Raw genomic sequence first — 7,393 nt, 5'->3', positions numbered from 1 at the left:
GTATATATATGAATCACTTTGCTGTACACCTGAAACTGATACAACATTGTAAGTTAACTATACTTCAATTTTTAAAATTGCATTCGTTCTTTATAAAAATCCTACATAGTAGTTATTATTATTGTTCATATTCTATAAAGTGGAAACAGAGGGCGAGGGAAGTTTAAGTAAATGTTGCAATTTCACACAACAATCCGTGGAACCAGTATACAGCCCAGGCCATCTGCTTCACAAGCCGGTGCTCCCCGCCACTGCATGAGTTTCCTACTGTCCCAGCAGATGAGTAGAAGAATCAGAAGGACTCCAGCCTGCCTGACTTCAGACTCCATGCTCTTCCTACCAGACTCACTTCCTCTAGCTCTGGTCCATGTCTGGTGACCACGGAGGAGCTGCTCTCCAGGGCTTTTTGAACCCTTAATGAAATGAGATCCAAAAGGAACTACATGGATGGAACAGAATGGAACAGTTTGAGGCAGGCCAATGCTCCTGCCAAGAACAATCAGAAAAGTCAGATAAAATACACAGCTCATCTTTTTAAAACGGATCCAAGAGCTTCAGAAGGAAGAGGACCTCAAGGACTGAAATTCTGGAGAAGGGAGAGCCTCTCAGAGGTGAGCTGAGGGTCTGAACCTTTTTTTCTTCCTGAGGGCATTTACTAATTCTGGGTGGACTAGAGACTGAGATTTGGGGTTTGGCCCATGTGAAGGTGATGCCGTGGGCAGAGAAAATGGCAAACTGTAGGCGGTTGCTTGAGGGTTGGAATGACAAAAATTGGGAACTTAGGGAGCCTCAAATACACAGAGTTTAATGATCCAAGACTTTACTAATTCTGAAGTTACATGTGGCAAGAAATTTAAAATCTCTATCTAAAATCTGCTGTAAGCAGAGCTGACTTTCCCGTTGTCTCTCTTGGTGCTGAGGAAACAAAAACTTGCCCAACTCTGAATTAAAGCCTGGCGGGCCATTCCCCAGGAAAAGGGACAATCAGAGGGAGACTGAATCTAACTGTCTTAATCAGCTAGAGCTGCCATAACAAAATACCATAGACTGGTATTAAACAACAGTTTCCTTAAACAACAGAAATTTTTGTCTCACAGTTCAAGAGGCTGGGAAGTCCAAGATCAAAGGTGCTGGCTGAATCATTTTTAGGTGAGGTGTTTATAGACAGCCACCTTCTAACATGTTCTCACATGAAGGACAGAGAGAAAGATCTCTTCTCTTCTTATAAGGCCACAGTCCTATGGGATTAGGGCCCCACCTTAAGACCTTATTTAACCTTAATTACCTCTTGAAGACCCTATCCAAATATAGTCACAATGGGGGTTAAGGCTTCAACATACGAATTTTGTGGTGACAATTCAGTTCATAACACTTATCAAAATGCAACCCAGCCTCAACATACCTAAATGTGGTAAAGTAAAATAAACAGGATTTCCTAACAATGTTAAGCTAAAGGTCGTAGCCTTTAGTTGTATAAATTTAGACTCTATGTGTAAAGTATCTACAAAAAATAGTTGAATGCATTTTCTCCTTTTTGCTGAACCTACTACCTCAAGCTATAGATCTCTGAAAATAAAACATAAGCAATGAGAAATGAGTGATAAACTTTCATAACAACTGATTCTACTTTATTGCATTCTCTTCTATGCCCACACATTATGCAGGGTGGTTAGTTCTTCCTGCAGAGCTAGGTGTTTGCTCAATTTGAGATTTCTGGAATTGTCATTTGTGATATCATTTAATGACTTACTGAAAATACTTATTCAGAGTATGAGACCCTTTCATCAGACAACTCTTTAGGGTCTTATTCTCTCCTTTGTTCTTAGAAAATGTGTCAGTGCCTTAATATTGTGAGCAAAAGCATAAACATTATGGCTAACAAGGACTCTTAGCTGATTCTCAAGTTGTGTTAGAGTCAAGGGTGTTTTCTTCCTAATTTGGAGTCAGCCAAGTTCAGACTCCAGACGCAGGGAAAATGCAGAACAGGACTATCAGTCTTCTTTGTTCAAAACAGATGACTCTAAGTATTTGCCTAGTTAAAAATAACAGCATTCTTTCCCCAAGTCATCAGCTGGACAGTCTAGCCTGCTCATATTTTTTTAACCCAGTCAGGGGAATTAAGGTCAAAAGGCTACGTACTCAGAATTAAATTTTTTTTCACCATAGATTATACTAAAAAATTTGTCTACCTTTGGTATTTTTCCTTAATGATTTTCCTACTTCTCATTGTGAAAAATGTAATGGATTTACCTTCCATTACCACTGAATTGATTCTCTTTCACCAATTCTTCACGTTGTTAACAGAAAAGCCAATTAGTTTTTATCAAATTGCTATTTAATTTTCTTTATGAAAATTTCTAGTAATTCCAATAACAACAGTCTTGCTTGAATAATTCCACCTCTTGATGGCTATTTGCAACACTGTATATCAATTGAACCGTGCTGATCTTTTCATTCCATTGTCTCATTGGTATAATTTCCATCCCCAAATGGATATATCCTTTTATTTGATTCAGATAGAAACTTGTCACATTCTCCCTCACTTTTCTTTTTTTACTTTCTCATACCTACTCTTTATTTCACCTTGAGAATTTTATGCAAGAGTAAATAAATAGATTTGGCATTTTAGGATAAGATTTCAGTGGAATGTCCCAGACTCTTCTATCTCCTCCCCATTAATCTATGCTCTGCCCTATCCCCAGCACAGAGAAAAGAAAGGAACCATCCAGAGCAAAATAAAGTTATATGAACTTGTAAAATAAATGTCAGAGCTTCTCTCTTTTAAAATTCAAGTATAATTTATTGCCATTGTAAAAGAGTGACAGTGAAAGAGTAGTTGATAGCATGATTTTGGTGATTAAAGCATTGTGAGCATTGAGGAGATATTTATATTCCAGCTGAGAAGATTTCAGAGCCTCAGGGAGCCTGCACGTGGTGTTTTTTATTTTAATTATTCGTTAGATATTCTGAGTTAATCAAATGTTGAGCTATCCAACACTGCTTTTCAGATTTGGAAAGGAAATACTATGTCGTTGTAAAATCCACGCCCCTTATGGGGTTCCTATCACTTCCCATCTTAATGCCCAGATGTGGTGCAAAACACAGCGTCGGATGATATATGTCAGTGTGGTTCCTGATCCCACAGATAAAGACCATGCAGTTAGTACTGCATATATATATAATCAGCACTGTTGATTGTGATCTCAGCAATCCTGCACAGTATGGGTCCTGGCTACCTGAGATCATCTTTCTCCCCTGGGGGCTTCACAGTAACCGCAAAAGGCAATGGAAGGCTATAAACGTGGTCAAAGACACATGGAGCCACAGGGTGCTTTGAGGGTCACTGAAGGGCAAGTATGCTTTGTGCTCCATTTGTACCCCCTCCTCTGTGATCACTGGTGGTGAACTGGGGCATGCTTCCTCTAATGATTCCCCAAAGGAGGGTTTTTTTCATCAAGTTCATACCCTTGACCTTCAGATCAGGCAGTGAAATTAGAATGTTCAAGAGCAGCAAGGCTAGGCAAGTTGATGCTTCTCTAAATAGCCACAACGTAGCATCCAGTGTATGACCTCTAAGCTAATATTGCTAATATAGAATTTTGAAATTCACTTATTCACTCCATGAATTTTTAATTAGGACATAGAGGTGCGATGACCATCCAGGCAAGAACACAGTCGGCCTTTTCAACTTCCAGTAGACTGTGAGGATTGCCTTGTGCATTCTGATATCTAAATCACGTGCATCTTCCTTCAAACAATAATGCCTGATATTTGCACTCTGGGATTTTTGCCAGAATTTAACTTGAACAGGCTGCTCCACAGCTTCTGTCAAAAGGCAACAGAGAGAAGCAATATTTGAGCAAGATAGTTTACCCAGCCATCTCTTTAGGTATTCTAAACTGTCTTCTTTATCCAAGTAATCTCTAGAAACCTATTTACTTCATAGACTTAGACCCTTGAAGAATTATCTTCACTGAATTTTCAACATATTGTTATGCACTTGGTATTTGTTAAAGGTTGGCTTAAGAAATACCTACCTGAAAAACATTTTCAGTGACCTGAAATGGAAAAAAAGAAGAATTTGAAGGTATTAGAAGTTATAAGTTAGGAGACCCTGCTTTGGGGCTTGCTGATGCCCCCATACTAGCTGGGTGATATCTCAAAAGCTCGGTTTTCTCAGGTTAATAAGGGACCAAATACTTTAAGTAATGATTAAAGTAAATGAGGTACCATAGAGGTCTGACACAAGAGTAGATGCTTAAATATGAATCGAATCTATATCTTGTATGAAATGTGTTGCTATTATGTTGTTCATAGTCCTTCAAATAACAAACCACTACTACTAAGAAAATATTCATTCTTTTAGGGAATCATTATAAGTCACTTTAAAAGGTAAAGTATCCAATCTGTGTCTAAAGATGTGGCTAACAGGAAGGGTACAGCTAAATTTAATGCTTAAAAATTATATTTACCTAAGTGTTTTTCATTGCTTCACATGGTCATCTTTATTTTCTAATTCTTAATCACACTATCATAGCTTTGAAGGCTCAGGAAATATCCAGCTAGCTTTTCGCTAGATTTTATCAGCTCCCTTTGTCTTTCCTCACAGTGACTCCTCTATACCTGCCTCACTGTCCTGAAGCCAACACTAACTCCACCACCATTCTCAAGAAATGATCATAAGTCTGTACTGCATTCCTGGGGCCAGAACAAGGTACCATAAACCAGGTGGCCTAAAACAACAGAAATGAATTCTCTCACAGTTCTGGAAGCTAGATATCCAAGATCAAGGGGCCAGCAGGGCCGTGCTCCTCCCTCTGGGACTTTGGGTAGCGTCCCTCCCCGCCTTCTCCCAGTTTCTGGTGGTGGCCAGCAATCCTTGGCATCCCACGGCTGGCAGCTGCATCACTCCATCCTCTGCCTCTGTTGTCACATGACACTTTTACTCTTCTTATAAGGCCACTAGTCATATCAGATTAGGGCCCACCTTACTGACCTCATCTTAACCTGAATACATCTATAAAGACCCTATTTCCAAATTAGGTCACATTAACAGGTATCAAGGGTTCAAATTTCAATAAATATTTTGGTGGAGACAGAATTCAACCTAGAGCAACTTCCTGTTTCTCAGAAAAAAGCTGATATATTGTTTTTAAGATATATGCACAATTATCCATTGTGACCCCAAGCCTTCTGTACTTCCCTGCAGTGTCAGAAGTTCTCTCCTCCTTTCTGTAGCTGGAGCTCTCACCTGATCTCTGCGTCCCTTCTCCTCCCTTGCTTCACCAATTACCCCCTCTCTCAATCTCTATCTCAGAAATTTACTTCTCCTCCTCCAGAATTCCTTTGCTTTATTCTGCAAATATATTCAAGCCTTCCCCATCTATTAAAAAAAAATCTCTATTTTGAATCTATTTGCTATCTTGAATCTGCTTTCGCCATGACTGTTATTCTCCTTCTCTTTGGGATCCAGGTTTATGGAAAACTTATCAAACCTAAAACTTATAAAACCCACCATCTCTGCATTCCTACCCCCCGTGTTCGTTTCACAAGGAATCACTGAGTGAAAAGACACTGCCTATCCCTGGCACTGGGGTTGCAGCAGTGAGCCAGATGGATGGGGCCCCTGATTTCAAGAAGAGAAAACAGATACCAAATAATACCTACTGTTCTCATAGAGAAGATCCAGAGCTGTGAGAGAATGATAAGCAGGCTAGTCTAGACTGAGGAAGTGAGGTTTTCCCTGAGGAAGTAGCATAACCTAATAAAGAAAGAATTCAGAGGAATTCACTACATGAAGTGGGGAAGGGGCTGGCTTGGGGTGGGGGGAGTGGAGATTCCAGGCTAAGGGATGAGTGGGTGTGAAGACTGTAAGGTAGAAAGAAATGTGGTGTTTTCAAGAAACTAGAAGAGGGCCAGTGTAATTTTACTGTGGGGTCTCAGGGGGAAATGGTACAAAATAATGTTCATGGGACACACAATGGACAAATCATGAGGGTCTTTGGGCCTTGCTGAGGATTTGAACTTTACTTTCAGGGAAACAGTGGGAAAACTTTAAATAGGGATGTGATCTGATCAGATTTGCTTTTCAAAGGATCACTCTGGCTGTAGGAGCAGCATAAATTCGAGAAAAGAGGACAGAGAGGAAAGAACAGTTCAAATGCTATTATAGGAGTTCAGCAGAGAGACTATAACTGCATTATAGTGATGACAGTGGGAAACAGAGCCCTAGAAATATTGAAGAAATTTAAGGAGATAGACTCAACAGGACTTGGCAATTGATTGGCTGTCTGAGATGGAGAACCAAGACACATCCTGCCTGATCCCCAGGTTTCTGGCTAGACAGCTGGCGACATGCTGGTGTCATCACTGAAAGACAGAACACTGATTTCCTCAGGAAAAAGATGAGTTCCAATAAGAATATGTTGACTCTGAGGTACCCACGAGACTTCCAAGTGGAAATATTGATAATAAGTAGGCAGTCCTCAACTTTAGTAAAACTGCCAGTAACAAGCCAATTGCTGAGTGTAATAAGTCCATTTCAGTATTCAGCTTATTGGAACTGTCTGAAGCATTTGAAGCTGTAGGTCGTTCCTTCCTTGAAGCAAGAGAACTTCATCCTTGATTTCTACTTAGAACACTGTCCTCTGATTCTTTTCCTTCTCTGGCTCATCTCCCTCTGTCTAACCTTAAAATGTTTGAAATTTTCAGAGTGATTGCCTTTGCCCTTATCTCTTCTGACTTGCATTCTCTCTATGCCAACTCACTATCTTTCAGTTCTGCCCTTGCAAGTGTTTCAAAGAGGATCTTAAATTAAGAAATCCCAAATCTGTATCTCCAGCCCCAGCTTCTCTCTAGACATATATCTGAGATTCCTCTACCTGTATTTTCCACAGGTAGCTCAGATTCAATAAGCCTAACTCAAATTATTGTCTACCTTTCTGTCTCACCAGATCATTTCTTCTCCCGAATACTCTTCCTCATTTAATAGCATCTAAAGGTGAGTGAGAAGGATGAGGAGTCATCAGCAAAATTCAATCCATTTCTAAGTCCTTATAATTCCACCCAGGGAGCATCTCTCCCACTCCTGCACCACCACACCTGTTATCTCTTACATGGACTATGACAACCATGGTCAAACTTGAGGGCCAGCAAACGTTTTCTTTTTCTTTTTTTTTTTATTGAAGTATAGTTGATTTACAATGTTTCAGATGTACAGCAGAGTGATTCAGTTATATATATATATTCCTTTCAGATTTTTTCCATTATAGGTTATTACAAGATATTAAATATAGTTCCCTGTGCTATACCATGGGTCCTTGTTATTTATCTGTTTCATATATAGTAGTGTGTATCTGTTAATCCCAAATTCCAATTTATCCCTCTCCCCACC

The 7,393-nt window shown here is 39.7% G+C and overlaps 1 long non-coding RNA gene across 1 annotated transcript; it reads left to right on the top strand.

Moving 5' to 3' along the window:
• The first annotated feature begins 262 nt into the window (after positions 1 to 262).
• LOC141278706 (uncharacterized) lies at positions 263 to 6,995 on the top strand. The gene is made up of 3 exons (XR_012331772.1): positions 263 to 611; positions 4,610 to 4,714; positions 6,954 to 6,995. It is a non-coding gene; the product is annotated as an uncharacterized lncRNA (long non-coding RNA).
• The last annotated feature ends 398 nt before the right edge of the window (positions 6,996 to 7,393 follow it).

Source organism: Tursiops truncatus, chromosome 5, assembly GCF_011762595.2.
Source record: "Tursiops truncatus isolate mTurTru1 chromosome 5, mTurTru1.mat.Y, whole genome shotgun sequence".
NCBI classification, from domain to species: domain Eukaryota; kingdom Metazoa; phylum Chordata; class Mammalia; order Artiodactyla; family Delphinidae; genus Tursiops; species Tursiops truncatus.
This window is presented reverse-complemented; position numbering and strand designations above follow the sequence as displayed.